This window comes from Parambassis ranga, chromosome 4, assembly GCF_900634625.1.
Source record: "Parambassis ranga chromosome 4, fParRan2.1, whole genome shotgun sequence".
NCBI lineage: Eukaryota > Metazoa > Chordata > Actinopteri > Ambassidae > Parambassis > Parambassis ranga.
In genome coordinates, this window is record NC_041025.1 from 8015160 (window position 1) to 8026910 (window position 11751).

Genomic DNA, 11751 nt, shown 5'->3' on the forward strand with positions numbered 1-11751 from the left:
ATTTAGTCAGTATATATGGCCCAAATGAAGATAATCCTAAATTTTTTGAAAATCTTTTCCTTACTCTGTCCACTTTATGGGGTTCCTACATTATTGGAGGAGATTTTAATTGTACATTAACCCCAGAAATAGACCGCTCTACAGGCTGTGATACTTATAAAGCACAAACAAGAAAATTACTGAAACAATATATAGATGACATAAATTTGGTTGAAATTTGGCGAGAGCAGAACCCTGGTAAAATAGAATATTCCTGTTACTCAAGTATGCACAAATCTCGTCCCGTATTGATTACTTTCTTGTTTCAAAGGAACTAATATCAAAAATTAAAAGATGCTGGTATGACAGTATAGTGATACGTGATCATGCTGCTATTTCATTAAGTATGCATATAGAAAAATTTGTTTATAATCCCCCTAGTTGGCGGCTACAAGCAAGATGGTTACGGGACCCGGACTTTGTTAAATATGTGGGAACAAAAAAAAATGTAAAGGAAGACCTGAGGGAACATAAAGAATTGCTACGCCTGAGAACAGAATATAACAAATTATCTGTTGATAAAGTTGTAAAAAGTTTAATGTGGCTAAGACAATTTGGCATTTTGTTTGCCAAAATATGTTTCTAATATGTGATTAAATTAATTTGTAAAGCACTGTCACCAAAATGCTAATTTTTTGAAAAAAGCAATTAATCAATGACTTTTTATTGATTTTATAGTCGTGAAACTGTAAGAAAAAAGTGTGTAGTTGTAGGTTTGTGCTGTGTGGGTCTGTGGTTGGGGGAAAATAGTCAGAGAGCAGTCTGAGCAAACCTTGGACCCTGAATGCAGGCAGTGTACTCAGCATTCCGTTGAGAGATGACCAACCTGCACTCACACACATCAGAATTACTTTATCCCCGAGGGGAAATTCTTTTTTGTTACAGACAAATAGAAGTCAAAGATAAATTGAAATATATAATAAATATCTAAATGAATGAATGTACCCGTATGAATGTACAGTGCCTGAGTGTCTGTTACAGTTCAGAGTTCAGTATTTTGATTGAGACTGGCAGGAATGACTTCCTGTGTCTCTCAGTGGTGCATCGTGGGAGTCGGAGTCTGTTGCTGAACGAGCTCCTGTAGCTGGTCAGCACAGTGTGGAGTGGGTGGGAGGGACAGTCCAGTATGGTCTTTATTTTGGACAACATCCTCCTCTGACACACCTCTGTCAGAGAGTCCAGGTCCTCTCCCACAACATGGCCGGCCTTCCTGATGATTCTGTTGAGTCTTTTTATGTCCCTCACCCTCAGACTGCTGCCCCAGCAGACAAACGCATACATGATGGCACTGGCCACCACAGACTCATAAAACATCCTCATCATCGTCCTGCAGATGTTGAAGGACCTCAGCTGCCTCAGAAAGTAAAGGCGACTCTGGCCCTTCCTGTAAACAGTGTCCACATTCTTACTCCAGTCCAGTTTGTGGTCCAAGTACATTCCCAGGTATTTGTACTCCTCCACCACCTCCACACTGACCCCTTTGATGCTGTTAGGGGTCACTGGAGCCTTTGTCCTCCTCAGATCCACCACTAGTTCCTTTGTCTTTGTCACATTGAGCAGTAGGTGGCTGCTCTCGCTCCAGGTGACAAAGTTATCCACATACATTCAACCACTGCAGAGTCATCAGAGAATTTCTGGAGGTGGCATGTCTCCGTGCAGTAGTTGAAGTCTGTGGTGTAGAGTGAGAAGTGGAAGGGAGAGAGGACGGCCCCCTGTGGAGCCCCAGTTTTGCTGATCATTCTGTCTGACATACAGCTCTGTAGGCGTACATACTGTGGTCTGCTAGTCAGATAGTCCACAATCCAGGACACCAGTGGGGCATCCATCACTGTCAGCTTCTCAGCCTGCAGGGCTGGCCGACACACTGCTGCTCCCTCCCTCACAGTTTCACTTCTGCATTTCCAGCATGTCTCTGAACATCTCCATGTGTCACCGTGTTTCTCTTTCATAGTATTCTTTTCCTGCACTTTCTCCTCCAGCGTGTCTCCCCTCCTATCTTGTGCCCCAGGAACTCCAGCTCTTTCTGCATAAAGCAGCATTTGTCGGGGTGGAGCTTCAGACCTGCTGTTGCTGTACTCTGTAGGACCTGCCGCAGAGACCCCAAAGCTGCCTCAAATGTCCCCCCGTGGTCCAGGATGTCATCCAAGTACACCAGGCATTTCTGTCGGGGGATGTCGGCCAGCACCTTTTTCATCAGCCGTTCAAACATGGCTAGGGCATTGCACAAGCCAAAACAGAGGACTCGAAACTGCCACAACCCTCAGAAAGCGGTCTTCGGTCTGGCGGCAGGGCTGAGGGGCACCTGCCAGTGCCCGCTGCGTAGGTCCAATGAGGAGAACCAAGATGAACCAGACACCAGGTCCAGGGACTCACTGATGCAGGGAAGTGGATATGAGTCCTTCTTGGTCACAGCATTCAGTGGTCTGTAGTCAACACAGAATCTCATTTTTGAGTTTTTCTTCTTGTTGACCATCACACCCCCGAGGCCCAGGGGCTGTCAGAGGGCTCAATGATTCCAGCATTTAGTATCTCATCGATTGCACTGTCAGCAGCTGCCTGATGCACTAGGGGGAGGTGGCAAGGGCGTGTCTTGATGGGCCATGCATCTCCTGTGTCAATGTCATGCTGCACAAGGTGGGTCAGTCCCACCTCCTCTTCAGTCAGTGCAAAAATGTCCTTAAACTCTGACAGCGCCTGCCATAGCTCTTCCTGCTGCACAGGTTCCAAATTACCACAGCTGCGCTTCCATATCTCCCTTACCATCGCTATTCTGTCCCTTTTCTCCACTGCAGGCCACTGGTCCAGGGGTGAGATCTGTGCACCAAGCATGGAATGAGGGGTGAGGGGCTGGGGGACAGGGAGAGATTTTTGGAGTTGGAGGTCCAAATCCCGATGCACCTCTGCTACTCTCGAGGTCGTCAGCTGTTGACTGGGTGTCTGTGCAGGGTTCACCATTTTAACTGTAGGGCCACCTGGGGAGGTCAGGGTATTCTTTCCAAGGTCCAACACACAGCTGGTAGCATGCAAAATGTCTAGGCCTAATATACACGGGTCCTGTACTGCTGCAACCCACACCTTAAAGTTCAATGATAGGCCTTCTATTTGTATGATCACCACCAAGCATGGGGGCTAGCTCTCCAGTCACTGGAACAGTTGGTTCCAACGGAGTCCCAGCTGGGACCACATCAGGCCTCATCAATGTTGCAGTTGAACCTGTGTCAACAAGAGAAGTGCATGGAGTTCCCACCAGGGTGACGGGGACATGGCAGAAATCCCCCGCATGAGTTCACCCCACCACCCTCGACGACTCTGTGGAGTCATCTGCTTCTCGGGAAAGTGGAATCCTGCTCCGGCTGCTTAGTTGAGCACTATCGACTTGAGACAAAGCAGGGTGGGACACTGGGGCAGGGGCCTGTGCTGTCCCAGCTACACAGACCCCGGAGCATTTCCCTGGCTGTCAGCATACTTGGGGCATCGTGTGCTGATCTGACCAGCCTGGCCACAGGACCAGCATACAGGAGGACCCCTTCGAGTACAGTTGGTGCTGCGTAGTGGTTGCAGCATCACATCACGGATCGGTTCAGTCAGCTCAGCATCCCATGCTGGCTTCTCCTGGCCTGGGCACTACTGCAGTGCACTCCTCACAACAGGGCTGCTCCCAATGCGGTCACTCCCTGCAGTTACTCCTCCCTCTCCAAGGCTAGCTCCACCACCTCCTGCAGGGTATGGGGATGTGAACCGTCCCACCCCTACTAATAACGTATAACCCTCTATTGGGCTGAGGTTAGCTTCAGTCACTGTCTTGAAATTTAATCTATAAAGTGAAAATTATAACATATAATATAAAGTACCTTTGGCAAGAGAATCTGCCATATCTGCATATCCTTCTCGTTCCTGAGGTTCATGTGTGATCCGCCGAATGATGGCCTCAAACACAGCTGCCTCCTGTCTCACATTGAGGTTGTCACAGCTGATGATGTCACTGACATCCTGGTCCGAGTGCTGCAGGAACTCTTCACTGAAAACCACTTCCTCAAAGTGACTGAGGACATAGTGGAAAGCATTGAGGTACAGTTCAGGGGCATGGTAGGTTTGAGTTGATTGTGTAATTGAGCAGAGACAGCTTTTTCTAGGATCTTGGAAAGGAATGGAAGGTTGGAGATTGGTCTGTAATTTGTTGTGTGCGGTCACAAACGGAGATCCAAGAGCAGGTCAGTTTACTCACTTTAATGGTGAACAAAAAACAACCACAAGGGCGAAGTGCGGATAAACAGAAGAAAACAAAACAACCACGAGGCGAAGCACAGCTCAGGTCCAGGGCGAGGAACAACCGGGTGGCGTGGCTGGGTGCCTAGGCAGAGACAAGGTAATTAACTTAAGCACGTGGAGCGGAGAGAAAAAGTGGCAGGTCGCTTACGACGTTCACGGCAGTGAAGAACTGGCGCCGAGGAGAGGGAAGGCGGTGCTTAAATAGCCGGTGAAATGACAGCAAATGGGACCCAGGTGAGAAGAGGCCACGACTCCACCCAGCTGGACCATCGCCCCTGGAGAGAGAAAAAACAAGAGATGAGTAAAGAGGAGGTGACAGAGGGCCAACTCTCACCACGTTACATAATTGGAAAGAACCTCAGGGTCTAGAGTGGGTTTTTTGAGGTGAGGCCTGATAAGAGCAGTTTTAAGGGATGGTGGGACATGGCCAGTTTGAAGGGAGAGGTTGATGATCATTGTAATAAGCGGGCTGATAGAGTGGTAGTGAGTTTTGAGGAGGGAAGAGGGGAGGGGGTCTAGTGGGCATGTAGAGGTTTTTGATTTTCGGATGATACTTTCGATCTCCTGCTGCATGGTGGGGGAGAAATGTGATAGGTGCTGTGGTGTGACTGTAGTGGGAATGTGGTCCGTTGTGATGAAGGTGTTAGAGGATGATAGGGAGGAGCGAATGTTGTCAATCTTGAGTGTGAAGAAGTCTAGAAACTTATTGCAGTGTTCTACAGTGTGATTGTTGTGTAGGGGGGTGTGTGGTTTAGGAAGGTGTCTGATAGTTGAGAAAAGTTGTTTGGAGTCTCCAGGGTTATTGTTAATGAGTTTGGAATAGTGGTCCTGTCTAGCCTTGGTGAGTGCCTTTGAGTATGTTTTTTGGTGATCCCGGTAGGCCAGTTTATGCACCGTCAGCCCTGAGGTTTTAAAAGCACGTTCCAGGACTCGGCCTGATCTTTTCAATTGCCTGAGCTCATTAGTGAACCAGGGGGCTGAGCGTGTAAACGTAACAGTTCGGGTCTTTTGTGGGGCGTGGATGTCCAGTAGGGCGGTAAGGCTGTCGTTGTAAAAGTCAGTTAAATCATCTATTGATGGTTGTGGGGGTGGTTGAAGGTGCTGTAGATCCAAACTGAGGGAGATGGAGTCAAGGTTTTTGATGTTTCTGAAGGTGATGCAACGTTGTGGTTTAGTGGGGAAAGGTAGAAGAGGCAGCTTCATGGTGATGGCGAGATGGTCTGAGACACCTAGGTCATGTACATGAAGGTCAGTAATGGAGGTGATGTTGGTGATGACAAGGTCCAAGGTGTGCCCCCGGTTATGTGTAGGGGCATCAACAAGCTGCTGGAGGTTCAGGCAATCCAGAACCTGCCTGAGCTCAGCAGCGTGGCGACAGGTATTTGAATCCATGTGGATGTTAAAATCACCAAGAACAACAATATTTGTGGATGTCATGCAGACTGAGGAGAGGAGGTTGCATAGATCAGATAAAAACATTGAGTGTGGTTTAGGAGGGCGATAGATGAGTAGAACAGTGCATGGCAGTGGGTGTTTAAATTTAAAGGCTAGGCTTTCAAAAGAGCAGAAACTGGGGATAGACAGAGGGGTTGTGTCAATGCGTCCTCTCCCCTCTTTTCCCCTCTTTTCTCTCCCCTCTTTTCATCTGTTCGCTGGAAAGCTGGAGAGGAGATGGAGACTTTTAAATTTCATGCTAAGCTGTGATTGGTCGGGAGAGGGACGGAAAGCAACAGCTGATTAGTGAGGGAGGTGCTTTCTATTAAGCATCTGACTAAGAGAGCGGAAGAGAGGGGGAGCAGAGGATTGAGGGATAGAGGGAGAAAGATTAGGAAGCGGATAGGGCTAAATGGTGAATGATGGGAAACGGTCTTCCTGATTGAACTTACACTAAGAGCTAAATTTCAATCATGAGAGACTCAGCGAACTGAATGAGAAAGATTTATTAAGTACAAAGTTTGAATGTGCATTAGCGTCCTAGACCGCATCCAAAAAGGGGGGAAAACAAAAGAGGAGAGGCCCCTGGATCAGAAGATCCCCCCAAAACAGAGACAGAGATGAGAATTGAGGTAAATTCTTACATATCGTGGCTAAAGGTGGAAACCATGTAAAATTAAAGACAATTGTTAAAGAGAATGCATAATAAATATGACGGCAATCTATGGACTTGATGCCTTGAGAGGGGAAGGAGAAACCGATCTTAGCGAGTTAGTGCTTAAGCTAGGATAGGAAGGTGCTAGCATAGGAAGAGGAGGGTTTAGGAAGTCATGGAAGGCATAGAAAGAGTTTAGCGAGCGTGAGCTCAAGCTAATGAAGACATAGAGAGAGTTTAGCAAGCATGTGCTCAAGCTAAAGAAGCACGGGAAAGCATGGAATGAGGAATTTGTTTTTAAACAAATTCTGGAACCAGGCTTCATTTTAACACAATCTCAGCCGGCTGAGATTGTGTTGGGTTGGAGATTGTGTTAAAATGAAGCCTAAAACGAAGCCTACTGGCTGAGTCTGTGTTATTTATACAGCCTAATCAGAAATGAAGCATGGTTCCAGATTTGCACCACCAGTAAATGATGAAAACTTACACAACAGGATCACCCCAATAATATGATTAATAAGCATATCAGCTAGGCCAGAAGGGCCTGAAAGTTCGAGTGGTGAGATATGTCAGAGCATGCTCGTTGGCAGGAATATCTTAGATAGATTAGACCACCAGTAACTCACATAATGATGAAATCACAGTAATAATATGATTAACAATCCTACCAGCTAGGCCAGGTGGACCTGAAGATGAATGTGTAGAGAGAAGATGACTGAGTGTGCCTTTAGCAGGAAATTCATTGGTTATATGGCCTTGCATGAAACGAAGACCACTGGCTATGATAGCATTAGTTATATGGCCTGCATGAAAAGAACTCACTGCTGTGATAGCATAGCTAAATGGCCTTGCATGAACCGGAGCCACTGAGTTGCTGCTGAAGTAGTTGCACCTATTCTAAAGGAATGATCTGAATAATGATTAGGGGATAAAGGGGATCTGACGAGAGGTTGTATGAAGTGAGCATAAAACCAGTTCCTAGACAGAGTGAGATTCCTGTGATAACCGAGGGACTTGAGGATCTGAATGGGATGAACCTGTAAATAACCTCTCACCAATAACCATGTCACAACACTTTAACCTATATGCAGAAGTGCTCGTAGTCTCTCTTTTTTTTTGAAGAGTCATGCTCCTAAAGTTCTGGAACAGAACCCTAAAGAGAGAGACTGGCTGTGTTCAGTGTCAACTGTAACCACGGTAACCACTATGTACTGCACTTGTCTTTAGTTAATTATCTTCACCTGCAAACCCATTTTATTTTTTTTTTCTAATTTTAGTTTCTCTGTTTTGTTTGTTTTAATCAGAATTATAAATAATGTAGAAAGTGTATGTGTGAGCATGAGGGGGCGTGGCTTTCTCTGTGAACAGGGTGACATCAAAGGCAGTGATGATGCAATTTGTGACATCATAAGATCGAAGGAAAATAAGTTATATATGACCCCTTCGCCAAAGTACACTGTACAATGATGGATTGGCTAACAGTTATTCCATATTATATATTAATTAACACAATCCTGTTGACAGTGGCAGGACTGAAGATCCTTTTTGACATCAGAGAAAAACAGCAACTAAGGCGTCAGGTGGATGATCTGACAGATACCCTGACTAAGCAGAGGATGCAACTGGAGTCTGAAAAAGAGAAGAATAACCCACCCACAACACAAAGTTTTGTTGGAGAAGGTGGACCAGTTGAACAGTCAAGTTCAAAAACTAACTGCTGAACTGGACCTTGCAATAAATCAGAACCAGGCTTTGTTGAAAAAAGTTCAGAAACAAGAAGCTGAACTGCAGTTCATGGTCTGCCAGGACCTTGAAAAGACGATCATACAGCTGAATGAGAGCTGTATCGACAACCAGGCTCATTAATAACTGAAACTGGAACAACACAAATATTTTACATATATGCATATATGTATATATGTTTTATATATATAAAATACGTGTGTGTGTGTATATATATATATATATATACACACACACACGTATTTTAAAATAAGTGTGTGTATATATACACACACACATACACATACATACATATGTATGTATATATATGTGTGTATATGTGTGTGTTTATACACACACATATATATATATATATACACATATATATATATATATATATATATATATATATATATATATATACATATACATATATAGTACAAAGTTTGAATGTGCATTGGCGTCATAGACCTCGTCGTGAAGACCACATCCGAAAAGGGGGGAAAACGCAAGAGGAGAGGCCCAGATTGGTGAGGGAGGTGCTTTCTATTAAGCGCCTGACTAAGAGAGCGGAAGAGAGGGGGAGCAGTGGAGTGAGGGATATAAGGAGAGAGATTAGGAAGAGGATAAGGATAAATGGTGAATGATGGGAAACAGTCTTCCTGATTGAACGTATGCTAAGAGCTACATATATATACACACACACACACACACACACACACATATATATATGTATATGTATATATATATATATATATGTCATGAGCAGACATACCAATGTCATTGCTGTATATCCTGGTGGTATGGATCAATGAGTTGATGTCTTGCTCACTCTTGGCATACAGCTTGATGTCATCCATGTACAGGAGTTGGCTGATGGTTGCTCCATTTCGTAGTCCGTAACCGAGGCCAGGCTTGGCTTGAGGTTGGCCACTAGGGTTGTTTTCCACAGCTCCATTGAGTTCCTTATGAAGGTCCTTAGGGTCCTATTGATGTTGAATTACTAATAAACGAATGTACTTTATTTTAGCTCTATTTGGGACAAATAAGTTGAACTAACTCAATTAAATGATATTTAATAGATATGTTTAGGTTGAGTTGGACCAACATGAAACAATCCTGTTGGTCCAACTCAAATACATCATATTGTATAAACATACTTGTTTTGAGTTGGGGCTACCCATATTTATTGGATGGAAAAGTCTCCCACAGTTTAATTGAGTTCATCCAATGAGTTATTTTTTGAGTGTATGCAGAAGGGCTCATAGTCTCTTTTTTTTTTTTTTTTTGAAGAGTCATGCTCCTAAAGTTCCGGAACAGAACCCTAAAGAGAGAGACTGGCTGTGTTCCGATTGTATGTGTGAGCATGAGGGGGTGCGGCTTTCTCTGTGAACAAGGTGACATCAGAGGCAGTGATGATGCAATTTGTGACATCATAAGATCAAAGGAAAATAAGTTATCAGAATCAGAATCAGAAATACTTTATTGATATATGACCCCTTCGCCAAAGTACACTGTACAATGATGGATTGGCTAACAGTTATTCCATATTATATATTAATTAACACAATCCTGTTGACAGTGGCAGGACTGAAGATCCTTTTTGACATCAGAGAAAAAAAGCACCTAAGGCGTCAGGTGGATGATCTAACAGATACCCTGACTAAGCAGAGGACGCAACTGGAGTCTGAAAAAGACATGAATAAAGCTCTGGTGAGAGAGGTTCAGGATAAACAAGCCACACTGGAACACACACAACACAAAGTTTTGTTGGAGAAGGTGGACCAGTTGAACAGTCAAGTTCAAAAACTAACTGCTGAACTGGACCTTGCAATAAATCAGAACCAGGCTTTGTTGAAAAAAGTTCAGAAACAAGAAGCTGAACTGCAGTTCATGGTCTGCCAGGACCTTGAAAAGACAATCAAGGAGCTGAATGAGAGCTGTATCAACAACCAGGCTCATTAATAACTGAAACTGGAACAACACAAATAGGATGGAGGCTGTATTTTATTTTACATATATGCATATATGTATAAATGTCAGTCATATGTAAACATATGCACACGCTACCTTCATATTCACTTACCGCACATACATAGAGGTTTACATCTATACATACAGAAATGTCATTTGTTTACATACACACAATATTGTACCATGCTGAGTTTGATGTTTGGTTTTTGTATTGTTTTGCCCTCCTGGCAGCTTCCCTTCTACCTTAAATGGCAACCTGAAAAAGGCTGGCTATGATGCACCCAGATGCAGATGGTGCCTGTTGGGCTCACCGGCAGGGATGTGATTGCCAGCGCTGACACTGGATCAGGGAAGACTATAGCCTTCCTTCTACCAGTGATCGTGAGGGCAATGGAGGTACATTAATGCAGCAAGCGATGAACAGTTTAAATAACAAATGACAACAATTTCCCCTTGTAGTATAACACTTAACATAGAACTGTCCATTTTCATCTGTTCACTAAATGTCTCTGTAACACCTCCTTTATCATTAGAAACCAGCACACAGTGTGGGCCCCCCTGTGGCTCTGATCCTGACGCCCACCAGAGAGTTGGCCATTCAGTCATGTCAGATAGACAGGCCAAGGAGTTGGTGATGGGACTAGCTAACATGGTTGGTGGCATGGTCATTAGTACAGGTGTGCTCCGCCGAGGTCTGGATCTAGTCAACGTCAGACTGGTGGTTAACTATGACATGCCAAACACAATGGATGTGTATGTCCACCAGGTTCGTCAAGCAGCCCTGTACATTTCTGTTTGTCCCTCTCTTCTATGTGAAAGCAATCACACTTGTGGTTAGACTATGCAATCATTTGTCCAGTAATGTAAAGCAAAGAATGTTTGGCTTCCCAGGTGGGCAGAGCAGGTCGGCTGGGAAAGGCACCAAACCTGCTGTTTCACATTACTCAGCATTTTCTATCAACAATGCACAAATATGAAATCAAAAATATTACCTGCAGTTAAATCAGGATCATGAAAGAAATATTCATGTTCACTAAATAAACTTTCTTCTAAAAATCAGCTGAATTTACTGAGAGAAAATATTGATCAGAAAAGAGATGATGGATCATGTCTGCAGCCTCAGTAACATAAGGGACAACTGTAAGGATGGCTTATTATGTCTTATATGATGAATTCATGATGTTAATTTAGCTCAAATATTTCTGCTTTTAAAATGTGAGCAGCAAAAGCAGCAGCATGACATGTTTACATATGGTGATATGTTGTGAGTCCTTGTTGATGTGGTTATCTGTGCTCCTTTAAACCTGCTGTAAACATTGTAAAGCCTCTCTGGTCTAAATGTTGTCAGAAGTCATTTTTTTTCCTTTACAGTGTCTTTAATCAGTGAACAGTGAGCTTACAGCCTCCATTCCGGAACGGTCTTGGTCCATGGTCCTTGTGGTCAATCTGTCTGCGCAAACGGGATGCAGGTCGTCTCTGTAAAGAAGTCGTTTGCTCAAATATTTCTCTGCAAAGCTGCAGCAAAATGGCTGCTGCTTGTGAGTTTGGAGTCAAAACAAAAAACAACATAGCAACGATAGAATGCACATATAATGCACGTGTCTGAATCATGGCGTCTGCAGCTCTGACGTCAGTAAAACAGTGTTTCAACCTGAAAA